Source organism: Barbus barbus (genome assembly GCF_936440315.1).
Source record: "Barbus barbus genome assembly, chromosome: 1".
NCBI lineage: Eukaryota > Metazoa > Chordata > Actinopteri > Cypriniformes > Cyprinidae > Barbus > Barbus barbus.
In genome coordinates, this window is record NC_136729.1 from 23482664 (window position 1) to 23498833 (window position 16170).

A 16170-nucleotide genomic window follows, 5' to 3' on the forward strand; every position below is an offset into this window, starting at 1 on the left:
AGTTTGGGGTTTCTGAATAAGACAATTATTCAGTTTCTGACTGACATCCTAAAATAATTATAAATTCAGAAACTTGAAATCTTTGCTGCATGCCTAAAATGTTTTACATTTTTAACAATATTATTGGTAACATTTTACAGTAAGGTTACATTTATTACTTGAACTATACTTTTACATTATATTACGGGTGTCCCCGACCAAGGATTTTCATAGTCGAATCATAATTTTCTAATCTTGCCGATAGTCGAATCATATGTTTGGGGGGCGGGGCAAAATACATTACCAAAAGTCAAGTAGTCAGATTGGACAGTCATAATTAGCCTATATGTCAACACACAGGGAAAATGTGTAACGGGCGCCTCGCAGATACAAACGGCGTAAATAATGTTTTAATTAAAAGATTAAACGTCAGTGAAACCCTAAGAATTTATAACATTTTTATAATTAGTTATTTATGTTCAACATTTCTGTTTTGAACTGCGCTCAATGATGACCAGAATGAAGCATATGATAGCAGGTTTTTATCATTTTTTTATGGGATTTATCTCATATAGAATATGCTTCGTTATTTATACAACATAACGTTACTGTTACGACTTGCAGGCTATCTGCACAAAATGTCCAAAATGCACATGAACATGTCTGCATGGCTCTGAATGAACTCCTTTTGTGGACACGTTCTTCATGCAACAACGTACAAAACACAGCCATTAAACTCAAAAAATTATAGATATAATAGAGAGAGTGTAGAGAACACAGTATAATAGTGTTCTCATTATAATGTTATGTATATGAGAGTCCCAGTCATAGTCATTATTATGCATTGTTTTTTGTCCTGCTCGTGCTGCGTGCTGTGTGCTGTGTGCTGTAGAGAAAATCACCGTAGTACTAAGCGCTTTACTGCAGCGTAATGCATCTTATACTAAATAAATAATACAGGCCTACACGATACATATAAACTGGCTGAAATGTTTTGAAATCACTTGTACCCTACTTGATCAAAAAAATCCAGCCTTTCACTCTGCCTGTGTCAATTTGAGTCTTGTGAAAGATTTAAATCCCTGCCGCCAAGATGCGCTGTCGATCACGGATTATGGAAAGTGAAACTTAAACTTAAATCTATAGGGGTAGTTGGATTTATTCATGTACATTAAAATATTTATTTAAAGCTTCTTTCTTTTCAGATTCTTATTTACAGCATTATCATAATAGGCTGTATATTAACTTATTGGGAGAAATCCGGTAGTTCTATGTGAAACCGGATATTTGAGCTCCCTCATACAGCCAAAATGACATGATAATAACACAGTGAATTTTCCACTGTGAGATTGGGAGTCGAATCAGGCTCCTCCTATCGAAGCATTGAATCTTCGACTATTCGGGGTCACCCCTACATTATATATTTATATATATATTTTAAATAAATGAGTACATTTTTAAGATTTCAAGTTGTATAATTTAACATAATTAAAAATGAAAAGTCTGTCATTAATTACTCACCCTCATGTCTTTCCAAACCCATAAGACCTTCGTTCATCTTCGGAACAAAAGTTAAGATATTTTTGATGAAATCTGAGAGCTTTCTGACCCTCCATAGACAGCAGCACAACTATCACTTTCAAGGCCCAGAAAGGTAGTAAGGACATCTTTAAAATACAACCCGAATTCTGGAAATGTTGGGATGTTTTTTCAATTTGAATAAAATGAAAACTAAAAGAATTTCAAATCACATGAGCCAATATTTTATTCACAATAGAGCATAGATTACAAATGTTTAAACTGAGAAATTTTACAATTGTATGTGTCCCGAATCCTGGCCATGCTCTTCCGTTAACTTGCCACCAGATGTCACTCACTCACCACATGGACTCGTACACCACACAGCACACTGGACTACAGTTCCCACAATCCATTGTACTGACGACACGCAGCTGATTACACGGATCACACAGCTGAATTCACTGATCACCCCATCACACACACTATTTAACCTGGGACTTCCTCCTGCTATCGGCCGAGTATTGTTAGCGTTTATCACTCACCTAGCGATAGCAACTTTACAGAGCCATAGTCCTAGTCTTAGTCTTGCCTTGTTTTCCTGCCGTGTCTGACCCTGCCCGTGTTTACTGGATTTACCCTTAGCCTCTGCCGTTTGGACTCTGTTCGCTCCCCGTTTGGATTATTGCTCTCGTCTCTGGATTATCTCTCTGCCTTGCCCCTTTGGATACTGTTCGCTGATCGTCGACCCACGCTTGCTCCACGGATTGCTCTGTCTTGCCTCTGCCATACCTGTTTGCTGTCTCCCGACCCTGCCTGTATGACCATGTTTTATAATAAAGCTTTGCACATGGATCCGCACGTCTCACGTCTCGTCAGCCCCGTAACAGTATGCATAAAATGAGCTCATTTAAAATTTGATGCCTGCTACAGGTCTCAAAATTGTTGGGACGGGGGCATGTTTACCATGGTGTAGCATCTCTAAAACCTCTAAAACCTTTATATACATTTCAGTATTCATAGTGCCTTCCAAAACATGCAAGCTGTCCATACCGTATGCACTTATGCACCCCCATAGCATCAGAGATGCTGGCTTTTGAACTGAACGCTGATAACACGCTGGAAGGTCTCCCTCCTTTTAGCTCGGAGGACATGGTGTCTGTGATTTCCAACAAGAATGTCAAATTTGGACTCGTCTGACCATAGAACACTTTTCCACTTTGAAACAGTCCATTTTAAATGAGCTTTGGTTCACATGGAAACAACAGTCTCTGTGTAATTCTGTGGAGAACTAAAAGACATGTTCTGCGAAGACCAGAGAGGTTAAAAGGTCTCCTAAGGAATTTCAGTCTCAGTCTTTGTCTTGTGGTTGGTTGAAACCAATCCAAGAAAGTCTGTAGCTCGTGATTTCTATCACAGATCTACATGTGCTGGTCACGCTGTGCATCTCTTTGACCATTAATCTTGATTACTTGCCCCCAAATTTGACGATCTCCTTCCTGAGTTGGACTTACAGTGGGGCAAATAAGTATTTGATACACTGCCGATTTTTCAAGTTTTTCCACTTACAAAGAATGGAGAGATCTGTAATTTTCATCGTAGGTACACCTCAACTATGAAAGACAGAATATAATAAAAAAAATCCAGAAAATCACATTGTATGATTTTTTAATAATTAACTTCCATTTTATTGCATGAAATAAGTATTTGATCACCTACCAACCAGCAAGAATTCTGGCTGTCACAGACCTGTTAGTTTGTCTTTAAGAAGCCCTCCTATCCTCCACTCATTACCTGTATTAATTGCAACTGTTTGAACTTGTTACCTGTATAAAAGACACCTGTTCACACACTCAATCGATCAGACTCCAACTTCTCCACTATGGGCAAGACCAAAGAGCTGTCTAAGGACACTAGGGACAAAATTGTAGACCTGCACAAGGCTGGGATGAGCTACTGGACAATAGTCAAACAGCTTGGTGAGAAGGCAACAACTGTTGGCGCAATTATTAGAAAATGGAATAAATTCAAGATGACTGTCAATCTCTCTCGGACTGGGGCTCCATGCAAGATCTCGCATCGTGGAGTATCAATGATCCTGAGAAAGGTGAGGGATCAGCCTAGAACTACACGGGAGGACCTGCTCAATGACCTGAAGAGAGCTGGGACCACAGTCTCAACGGTTACCATTAGTAACACACTACACCGTCATATATTAAAATCCTGCAGCGCACGCAAGGTCCCCCTGCTCAAGCCAGCACATGTCCAGGCCCTTCTGAAGTTTGCCAAAGACCATTTGGATGATCCAGAGGAGGCATGGGAGAAGGTCATGTGGTCAGATGACACCAAAATAGAACTTTTTGGTATTAACTCCACTCGCCGTGTTTGGAGGAAGAAGAAGGATGAGTACAAACCCAAGAACACCATCCCAACCGTGAAGCATGGGGGTGGAAACATCATGCTTTGGGGGTGCTTTTCTGCAAAGGGGACAGGACGACTGCACCGTATTGAGGGGAGGATGGATGGGGCCATGTATTGCAAGATTTTGGACAACAACCTCTTTCCCTCAGTAAGAGCATTGAAGATGGGTCGTGGCTGGGTCTTCCAGCATGACAAGTCAAGTCAAGTCAAGTCAGCTTTATTGTCAATTCTTCCACATGTACAGTACATACATACAGAGAATTGAAATTGCATTACTCTCAGACCCTTGGTGCATACAGTTAACATTAAACACGTTCAGATACAGATAAATACAGTTTAAACATATGTACATACAACTATATAATTATACAAATGAGGATATTGTAGAAAAAAATAAGAATTAGATCGATAAAGTGGCATAAGGCGCCTGGCAGATAGAGTGCAAAACCAGTTAAATAAAAACAACACTATGTAGATATATTTGTAGTGCAAAAGAGCTTATCAGTCTGAGGACATTGTAGAAAATAAAAACAAGAGAAATAGATAAAGTGCATAAGGCACATGGCAGAATAAATGGAGTGCAAACCAGTTGAATGTACAAAAACAAAACTGTGCAGATGTTTTGTTTTGTTATGAGTGTAGTGCAAGAAGAGCTTATCAGTCTGTTAAAGTGACAAGTCGAAGTAACTGTTCGGATAGATTTTTGTCAGACTATCCGAAGAGGTAATTTGCAGTCAATGTTGGATGGGTAGTGATCAGCCAATGCTGCACAAGTGACAGGTGCCGGTCACAGTTTGTTGGTCGGTGGGGGGTGTGTCACAGAGTCAGAGTTCCTAGTGTGTTGCTGTGTTAAATGGGGGTGAAAGAGGGGAGGGGGGGCAAGGACGGGAGGGAGTTCAGCTTCCTGACAGCCTGATGTATGAAGCTGTCCTTCAGTCTGCTGGTCCTCGCCTGGAGACTCCGCAGTCTCCTCCCTGATGGCAGCAGACTGAAGAAGCTGTGTGTCGGGTGGGTGGGATCGCCTGCAATGCGGAGGGCTTTGCGGGTGAGACGGGTGCTGTAGATGTCCTGGAGGGAGGGGAGAGAGACACCAACGATCTTCTCAGCTGCTCTCACTATGCGCTGAAGTGACTTGCGGCAGGATGCGTTGCAAGCGCCATACCACACAGTGATGCAGCTAGTCAGGATGCTCTCGATGGTGCCTCTGTAGAAGGTGCACATGATGGGGGCCGGGGCTCTGGCTCTTCTGAGTTTGCGGAGGAAGTAGAGACGCTGCTGTGCTTTCTTGGCCAGTGCTACAGTGTTGTTAGTCCAGGAGAGGTCCTCAGTGATGTGCACACCCAGGAACTTGGTGCTGCTCACTCTCTCCACAGTCGCACCGTTGATGGTCAGAGGGGCATGCTGAGTGTGTACTCTCCTGAAGTCAACAACAATCTCCTTCGTCTTCTTCACGTTCAGAGAGAGATTGTTGTCACTGCACCACCCGGCCAGGCGGCTCACCTCGCTCCTGTAGTTTGTCTCATCTCTGTTGCTGATGAGACCCACCACAGTTGTGTCATCCGCAAACTTAATGATCAGGTTAGAGTTGTGTGACGGTGTGCAGTCGTGGGTCAGCAGAGTGAAGAGGAGGGGGCTCAGCACACATCCTTGGGGGGCCCCAGTGTTCAGTGTGATGGTGCTGGATGTGTTACTGCAAACACACAAGTAACAATGACTCCAAACACACAACAAGGGCAACTAAGGAGTGGCTCCGTAAGAAGCATTTCAAGGTCCTGGAGTGGCCTAGCCAGTCTCCAGACCTGAACCCAATAGAAAATCTGTGGAGGGAGCTGAAACTCTGTGTTGCCCAGCGACAGCCCCAAAACCGGAAAGATCTGGAGAAAACCTGTATGGAGGAGTGGGCCAAAATCCCTGCTGCAGTGTGTGCAAACCTGTTCAAGAACTACAGGAAACGTCTGACCTCTGTAATTGTAAACAAAGGTTTCTGTACTAAATATTAAGTTATATTTTTGTATTGTATCAAATACTTATTTCATGCAATAAAATGGAAATTAATTATTCAAAAATCATACAATTCGATTTTCTGGATTTTTTATATTCTGTCTGTCACAGTTGAGGTGTACCAACGATGAAAATGACAGATCTCTCCATTCTTTGTAAGTGGGAAAACTTGAAAAATCGGCAGTGTATCAAATACTTATTTGACCCACAGTATCAATATTTTGTCTTAATGCTGTGAGCTGCTCAAAGCTGCTAGTTGGACTTGCTTGCTTCAGACTAGTGGGAGCTAGGGATCTGATTTACGACGTCCTGTTGCCTTGGGGCCTCTTTGGAATTTCGGCTCCTCATGTTTCAATGTTCTGATCGAATCTTAAATTTGTCTGATTCGGTCTCTGATATACTACAATGCGTTTTTTTCCTGTTTACTGTAAGGGAGCGGATCCAAGTGCAAGCTTTTATTCATAGACAGTCAAAACACAGGCAGGGTCAAACAACAGCAAACAGGTATGGCACAGGCAAGACTGAAGAGCAATCCTAAACGGGCTTGAGTTAGAAGACAGCAAACGTAATACAGAAGGCTAGACAAGAGGGGTATCCGTAAACGTGAGCAAAAGTCCAGGCGAGGAGCAAACACAGTCCAAAACAGCAAGCAAAGTGTTAATCCAAAATACGTGGCAAGAATCAGGAACTAGGAAATCTGGAAACGCAACGAGACTAAACTAGACTAGAACTAGGAACTAAGACAGGAAATGGCTCCGTAAAGCAGCTATCACTAAGAGAGCGATAAACGCAGAACAATATTGGAGACTAAACAGAAAATAAACACGGAATGGCTTGGTAAAGTAGCTAACACTAGGAGAGTGATAAACGCTAGACAATACTTTGCGATCTGAAAGAGGAAGTCCAAGGCTTATAATGCGTGTCTGAATGGATTCAGCTGTGTATGTGTAATCAGTGCCTTCAGCTGTGTGTGTGCAATCAGTGCAATGGATCATGGGAACTGTAGTCCGGAGTGACATGTAAAAGTCTGTGTGGTGTGAGAGTCAATGTAAAGAGAAGACGACCTCTTGTGGCAGTTGGACGGAAAACCATGAACCGGATTTGTGACATTTACACTGTCATAGAACAGATCTGATCTGTGTCACATATGAGCAAAAATTCGGAATTGGGTGACATTTAACTGACAGTGTAAACGGGGCCATATCACGATATCACGATGTTGAGCCGGTGCTCAGGATCTGCAAATCATTCGCCATCGTATTCAGTCATCTCTCCTTACTCTGTTTATGTGGTAAGTGGAATTTTATGTACTGTACTGTAGCAGGCAATCGTTATTTGTTTTCCGTGCCTTTCTGAATACCGATTCACGCTTCTGGCACACCATAATTTTGGAGATTTTTTAGAATACCACAATGTATATGCGTGCTTTTATCTGCACGTAAACAGCGCATACACACAAAAAGTACGTTGAACCACTGATGTCACATGGACTATTTTGTCAATGTTCTTGGTACGTTTCTGGACCTTGAACGTAGTAGGACCCTTGCTGTCTTTGCAGGGTCAGAAAGCTCTCGGATTTCATTAAAAATATCTTATTTTATGTACTGATGACGAACAAAGGTCTTACGGGTTTGGAATGACATGAGGGTGAGTAATTAATGACAGAATTTTCATTTTTGAGTGAACTATCCCTTTAATGTATTATGCACAAACATACATTATCCTATATGTATTATTCATAATTTTTTATCAAATCTTGTTTCTCAAATGTTTTTTATTGGGTTTTATGATTATATATTTGGAAGAGCAGAGCCTTTTCTTTTGCTTTCTAAATAGCACAAAAGTGTTTCTGTATTTGAGTGCAGATGCCACGGGCAGCCTTGGAGCAGAAGAGGAAAAACTAGTTAAAAGAAAATCTGGGTTTTACATTTGCTTACTCCCTCTTGAAAAACATCCTTTCCCCTTTTTAAAATTATAACCACTTCCTCAAGGCTGACGAGAGCCAATAGCCTTTTCAAGGTTGTTATGGCAATGTGTATGGCAGAGTAGAGCTGTTGTGCTTATTATTGTGTTATAAGTGTGCACATGTGTGTGTGTGTGTGTGTGTGTAAAACACTAATAACAAAGAATGTATTGTATGTTAATACTTTATGTGCAACACGTTATAGCACTCACATATCAATAGTCAGTACTAGATAGGAGAGAGGCAAATCAGACAGTCAAGGCAGGATAGAGTGTCCACTGTCCAGCTAAGGACAGACACACACTGATGGGCCCAGATCTGCTCTGCTGTTTGGACTGCTCACTTCATCCTCACAAACTATGACGCACACTGTTCTTGTTCAGAATTTAAGCCATGTCCAACTCAACTCAGCTCCACTTCTTGCAATATACTCGTTCACCCAGTAAACGCTTACAGTCTCTCTCTCTCGCTCACTCTCTCAACACTACTTCAAAGCTCATTTTGAAGTCAGTTCCCTACCCAAGCCTGAGTGTAAGTAGGGTTTTTAAATCTCAGCTTTGATACGTCAGTAAAATGCTTCTCCTTCAGAAGAGTTTGTTTTTATGTGGTGTGTGTGTCTGAGATTACTTGTGAAGAATATGAAAGGAAATGACAACGACTTTGTTGATATTCACTATGCATTCTCTTACTATGCAGCTGTTCAACCATCTGCTGCAACCACTTGTTTTTTTTTATTTGTTTTTTTATGAATGTTTATGACATTTCATTTTGACACCAAACTCAATGACTGGAGTGGCTATTGTTCAGGAAGAGATGTGGCATTTTCTGACTGAAAAACCCATGGTGATTCACCAAATTATCTTGTCTAAAGATGGTGGAGTATGGCCATCACTGCAGCTCATGATGCTGCTGTCACTCACTGTTTCTCTGTTTGTCTTCATGTGAGTGTGTGTATAAGAGTTTGTGGTGAAATGTTTTCTGGTCTACTGCTGTGTTTGTTTGTAACCCTGTGTGTTGAATGAATGATTTTTTTTTTTGACACTGTGATGTTCAAAGGTGTAATGAACAGTCATTTAACTCTGTAATTATTCTCTTATTTCATGAGGGTTTTTCCTTCATTTGTGAATAATTTATAAACACTTACTCACCTGGGCCCTTTTCAATACAAACAGTTTGTAAACAATTGGTAGATTTATTAAAACATTTATATGCCATATAAAAACAAACAAACAAAACAGAAGAATATAAACAACATTTCAAGCATTTGAGATCGGTAAAGTTTAAAAAAATATATATATATGCTCCCCACGGCTGTATTCATCGATGAAAAACACAATAAAAACCAAATATTGTAAAATACTATAACAAAATATTTTTTCTAAATATATTTTAACAAGTTTTTAATTCCTGCGATGGCAAACTGACTAAATTTTCAGAAGCCATTACTCTGAAATCATTTTATTATGCTTATTTGCAGCTTAAGAAACATTTATTATTATTATTATTAATTTTGAAAACAGTTGTGCTGCTTAATATTTTTAAGGAAAACATAATTATTTTTTTTTAGGATTCTTTGATGATTATAAATGGTAAACAAACAGCATTTATTAAGAATTAAAATTGTAACATAAATATATATTTTTGGAAATATCAGTTTTTCCTTTGATCAATTTAATGTATTCTTGCTGAATCAAAGTTTTTTTTTTTTCAAGCTAAATCTTATTGACCCTAATCCTTTTAAATTTGAAGACTTAACTGTTCATGTCATTTTTCGTAAAACATTTTGAAAAATATAATCTTTTGTGTTGAGCAGAAGAAAATGCCAGAAGACTGGCAATAAACGATGACAGAATTTTATGGGGAGGGTTTTTATTGTTTTTTTTTTCAGGTGAACTGTCTCTTTATTTCTTGAGGATTTCACTGAAACTGTGGGGTGGTTTGCAGTGCTGTGTGGGGGTGAGTGAGAGATCAAAAGTTTAAAGTGTTGACCAAAGGTGGCCCTCAGTCAGGCTACATGTGGATCCGGAGAGATCTAATCTGGTTAATCTTTGCTGCTAATATTGCTTCTGCAGGCCGCTGAAACATTAGCTTCCAATCATATAGAGATTAGTGTGTGTGCTTTGAGATATATGTGTGAGAAAGAGAGATAAAAGCTTGGTTATATACTGAAATGTCACCTGGCTTTGAGAGTGAGAACAGAAGGGAGAGAGAGAGAGAATGAAAAGGGAAAAGAAAGGAAAGATTAATGGACATATCTAAATTATACATGCGCACCTTGTCAAATTATATGGTCTTCTCCCTTGTATTATTATGGGCACGTGATGTGTCAGCAGTGTCATTTATTGTGATTGATTCCTCCTCGTCCCAACAGTGTTGAGTGACAGCTATGTGTGGCAGAAGGTCAGAGGTGAACCAAGGAGAGGCCTCTGTCAAATCTAAAACATCATTTTAATGTCCTGTCTTCTCTCACCATTAAACCTTCTCCTGACTGTTTTTCTACATAAAAACGTCTCTTTTCACTTTTTTTTTTTTTTTTTGGTGCTGTTAAGTGAAGGGGATAGACTCTCTCACGACTAAAGTGCTCAGTTTGAGGTGAACATGGCTGTGTTTTGGATCACTCTGTTGAGTTGACTGACAAGGCTGCCTGAGGAACAATGGAAAAATGTCAGATTACAAATTACTGCCTGCAAAATGGCCTGTCATTCTAGTATTGCGCAAACCTTTTTTGCAGAAAAGGATAGTTTGATGAATTAGCCTACAGTTTTGTGGCTTTATGTTATGTGGCATCGATTGAAAGAGGAAAAATATGTTTGAATCTGTAAACGCAGAGAGGCGTATTTACCTTACAGAATATAAAGGAGTCATGTTAGTGTTTTAAAAATGAAGGGGTCTGAAAAGGTTTTTGTATTTTGTAGGTCAGAGTGATGTAAGTGATTTTAGCAGAACTGACAGCTGAAAATGCACAAATGCATCAGCATATGCTCACATTGATCTCTCTTTTTGGGATTAGTGTTCATGTGTATTTACATCTTTTCTTTCTTTGTTCAAAAAACTCACAGGCTTACAAGTAATAATGAGACACTTTTATGTAATATAAGACCTGTAGCCCTCGTGATCTCACCCTGTCACCTTGACCCTACCACACTTAATGATGCTCTCGTCTCTCTGGGGACAGACGGGTCTTGACATGTCAAAACATTCATTTGGCTCCTAGTCATTCTGTGTGATCTGCAATCATGCAATAAGTGCTGCATGTTTCTCTGCAGTGCATGGCCGGATGAAGCATTGATTTGATATCCACACACCTGGAGTAGAAGATGCTTGTTTCAGTATTACATAATATGATGACATTGCTAATCGTGTCTACCACATACAGATTATGACCTCTTTTGTTTCGCAGTAACATTCAGTCTTTGTCATTCTCTTACACACTCACTCATGTGTGCGTAAATTTGTGTTCATGTCAAGTCAAGTCAATATTATTTGTATAGTGCTTTTAACAATGCAAATTGTGTCAAAGCAGCTTTACATCGGCTTGATATAAAGCTGGGTGGCTTTATATCAGCTTTACAGTATTTAGACGGGGAAATAGTTTGTCGAAATAGTGTCATTCTCCTCTGGCCAGACAAAATCAGCAGTTTAAATCTAGGCTAAAGCAGAATCAGATTGTGCAAAGGATTCATCTGGTTCCTGTGGTCTTGTCCCGATGGCCGTCTTGGAGACAGTGTTTTCACTGGGGATCAGTCTCTGGGGCTCATCTAGGTGTCCTGGCTGTAGAGGTCATCTCTTGGTGCTGATCCACCGTCTGATCTGGATACAGTCTGGATCTGGGTGGCTACGGTGACCTCGGAATAAGAAAGAAACAGACTAATATTAGCGTAGGTGCCATTCTTCTAACAATGTAACAAGTACATCAGGTGTTTTGGGAAGTGTTCCCGGTTCTGGTTGACCTAATTAATGCAGCCTAACAATCCTTTGAATTATAGAAATGCGATAGCGTATTATGCATAAGCCAGGTTAAAGAGATGGGTCTTTAATCTAGATTTAAACTGACAGAGTGTGTCTGCTTCCCGAACAGTGTTAGGTAGATTGTTCCAGAGTTTGGGTGCTAAATAGGAAAATGATCTCCCGCCCGCAGTTCATGTGTGTGCATGTGCATGTGCTGGCCATATGTTGATCCACTCCAGTAGTATGGCTGAATCATCCTTCATTAAGTCTGTAATCCATTACACACCACTAATGAGTTACATTAGGATTGCTGTATGTGTGTGTGCACGTGTGTCTGTGTTCATGAGAATTTGTGTGTGTGTGTGTATTGAATTAATTGTGCTGAGTGGCCGTTTGTGCTCCTAATTTAACTTTGTAATGTACAGAAGCAAAATGAACAAATGAGACTGTACAATGTAGAGTATACTGCAAATTATACTGATTCTTTTGCTATTGTACATTAGCAAGGCCATGCGATGTTAATAGATTAACTCTTAATTGTGCTGTAATATTTCCATATCCATAGATATCTTGCGAGTTCAGTGCCATGATACAGTCACAGATGTTTCAGATACACATAAGAATTAATAATGTAACATTAATACTTAAATGTTAATAGAACATTAGTCAATTGTATTATTTAATATTAATACTAATATTAATATGAATAATTATTAATTTAAGATGTGATTAAGATGTAGATGATTAAGATGCAGATGTTTTATCCAAAGAAACTTGCAAATGAATTTCTGGCTGTGATTAATGATTTTCGATTTAATATTTGAATCAATAATATAACTATAATTAATATATGTACTCTCTGTGCCCTCCGCCATACAGTCTGCAACTTGTCATATATAATATACGTAAGTGATAGAATGTGTTCAGAAATAAAAATTGGACCTTCTTTATATAAAGTGTCTTTAACTATAAATTATGTTTACTGACAAATACATGTATGTAATTGCATCTACAATTAATTTCTGTTGTTACATCTATAATTACATGTCGACCCCTATGCTTAAACCCACCCTTAAACCTACACTTACCCACCTCAATTACACCAAAGGTATTTTGTAATACAACATAAACACAATATGTGCATTGTAACCTAACAATTATTATTTGTTTGGACTAATAAAAAATATTTGTGAATAAAAATACATAGCACCAATAGCTTCGTGGGCAGCACACAATGACATATAGCACAGTTGAGCTTTGGGTGTCCCGAGTTCGAGTCCTGGCTCGTGGACTTTTCCTGATTCCATCCCCTTCTCATAGTAGTATAGTTGCCTAATAGAAAGTGGGTCCAAAAACATTATTTTTAAGTTATTATTGTACATTGTTGTGTTATATCCTGCCTGATAGGGGTAACTGCTCTGTAGACTAGAGCAAACAATGCGTATTGATCACTGACTGTTTAACTTAATTTTTTAGGTCATGATTTAAACCCAGTTCCCTAAAGGAAGTTTAACAGAAACAAACGATGACTAAACTAACAAAACTTAGTTGATCGTGCGTCATCTTGCCTAAGGTACCATCTGAGCCAGGACTCCCACTGGTGCTTTCTCAACAACCATAGAGTAGATCATGTGGTTACAAACCTAGGTCCTTAACCGCTAGCTAATGGAAGAAACCAAGCATGAAGTCAAGATTTCTTATCTCTGACATTAGCCATTCACCAGTAAATTACAGCTTGGTTGATGTGACGTGGATGACTTGTATGGCGTCATTAAAAGTGGCTTTTACACACAGTGACACAGCAGAATGTACCACAACCTCATTACTCAAATTACTACTGCTTCCCAGTGCAGCATTCACAAAGTACTCTCCTATCTCTCTGTGTGTCTCTCTCATTTCTTTTTTAATCTCTTGTAGAAGACTTTGATGCTAAAACTAGCCGGGTCAATACTGGTCTCTCTCATCTTTCATCTCCTGACATTCACCACTCAGACGTGTCACTTCTTTCCTTCACGCCCACTCGCACCCGTCTCTCTGGTCCTCTTCCCTCTCTCTTTTGGCAACTGGGTCATGAGAATGAGAGCGAAAGCAAACACTAACAATCGATTAGATGGTGAGAGAAGGGCCTGCAGGAAGCATTATCTGAAAAATTATTATTTTCTGCCTTCGTGTATTTTAAAAGGATGGTATTAGCGCACAAAAAAAGCCATTAAGCTATAAACATGTTTTTCTGTAAATATTTATTCCTGTCTAGATTATTTATATGCACAGATCAGAATCTATGCAACCATTAATATGAAAGTTTTTCACATACTTTGATGATGCTTTCAGCTCATTTTTAGCACAGAAATGCACAAAAGTCTGCTAAATCCATGTGGGCTTATGCATTCAGATGTGATATTAGTGTGTCAGACATGTCTCCTCTTCTGATCTGTCAGACTGTGGGTTTATTTATCCCTCACTTCTGTCCCTCTGTCCTACTGTCTGTTCCCCTGTCTGACACTATTGACCAGCTGACCCACCCACTGACAGCAATCTCTCTCTCTGTTTCTCTCTCTGTTATAAATCTCTAAGGTGACAGGGGTAGGCTATCTGTGTGCATAGATAAGGCCTTGTTTGGCTTTTGCTGAGACTGCACAATAAGTGATGAATAGAGAGGGGGGAGGAGAAAGGAAAAGGGCACCTACAAGGAGAAATAAAAGAGTCCTGAGGTGAGAATCTCATTAGGCATTCAAGACTGCCTGAAAATCAGATGAAAATGCACATAGCCATATTTACCTGACTGTTTGTCAGGATGTAAAAAGAGCAGCCTCAGGAAACACATCAGCAAAATGTGTCCCGTTCTGGTGAAATGAGTCGGGAAGTCGCACGGGCTAATTTTGAGCAAACATTGAAAAATGTAAATTTTGGTCGAATTTGAGGTTTTAACAAAAATGAGTTCATTAAGCCCTCTTCTAGCGATCTCAATGCTCCAAATAGTATTTAAACATCTAAAATTATCTTTATTTGTACGTTTTCTGAGAGGAGTACCTTTTTCTCTGCGCGCTTCTGGACGACGGCTACTGCTTCTCACCACAAGTTGTAAGTCTATTGTTGCAAAGCGCAGCATTCCAGCTTTATTAATATTCATATCGAATTCTCGATGACATGAGTCCAACCCAGTGACATATGATTTTCAAACCCATGCTGATGACGATCGTGCTGACTGACATTTGCAAAGCATAAGTGCATAAGACACGCCTTTCCGCGAGAGCCCGATCTCAAGTATAGCTACATTATTGCGAAATATGTATTGGCGATATTCACATCATAATCTGTTATGACTGACATGAACGTTTAGTTAATAGTTGGGGGGAAATCTGATGTGTAATATTATATTTGATTCATGCATTACAGTAGGTCTTAATATAGATCTGTCTCAATGAAAAAGAAAAGAAAAGACGGAATCACTCGTTGCTCTTGATTAATACTGTTTATTTGCATCTTTGTTCTTGTTTTTAATAACAAAGATAAAATAAAAATAGCTATATTGTGATTAATAATATATTAATTATTATTAAGAAAAGAATTGGAGGAAAATATGCAACGTTGCTTGGTGATTCTGCTTTGGAATCTTTAACTCGATTTTTCTCAAAATCAGATCTGCTGCTTCTATTGCCTTCAAACGGCTGCAGCTCAGTCATTTTTTTATCCGATTCCAACAAGTCATATATCATTTTGAAGATATTTTAATGGAGAATGTGAAAATAACAATAACTCGTTTTTGAAAATTTGCGCATTCCGACTCCTTTTGCCAGCACCGGTCACAAATTATGTATAATTTTCAGTATTGGGACAAATCTGCTGTCTCAAGCTGTTGACTGAAAAATGGATAAAAAAATATAAATACATTTTTAGTATGATTCAGAAATGTAGATTTAAGCTTGAAGTTTCAGAAATTGAGCAGTGGTGAAAGTAAAACTATTGGCTATTTAATTAGGCTGTCAGTTCTTTAGCTAATGAGTATGAGTAATGAGAGAAGAGAGGGATGTGCTGTTTACATTTAGAAGATTCTGTTAATTTTATTGTTATTTATAATTTCTGTCTCAACAATTGCATCTATATATATATATATATATATATATATATATATATATATATATATATTCAGAATTCACTACTGTATTTTGAAGTTTAAAGGGGTGGTTGATTGTTTTTTTTCTAGCCTTGATTGTGTATATGGGGTGCAGTCAAACGTGTATTCTTTTTTTTTTTTTTTTTTTACGCATTATTTTTCACATAATTCACCTTTATTCCACACCTCTCTGCCCCTCTCTGATAAACGCCCGATTATTTCCTGG

The 16170-nt window shown here is 39.0% G+C and overlaps 1 protein-coding gene across 1 annotated transcript in view; it reads left to right on the forward strand.

Moving 5' to 3' along the window:
* Positions 1–16170, forward strand: part of LOC306851610 (centrosomal protein of 89 kDa-like) — a 104021-nt gene that overhangs the window by 84692 nt on the left and 3159 nt on the right.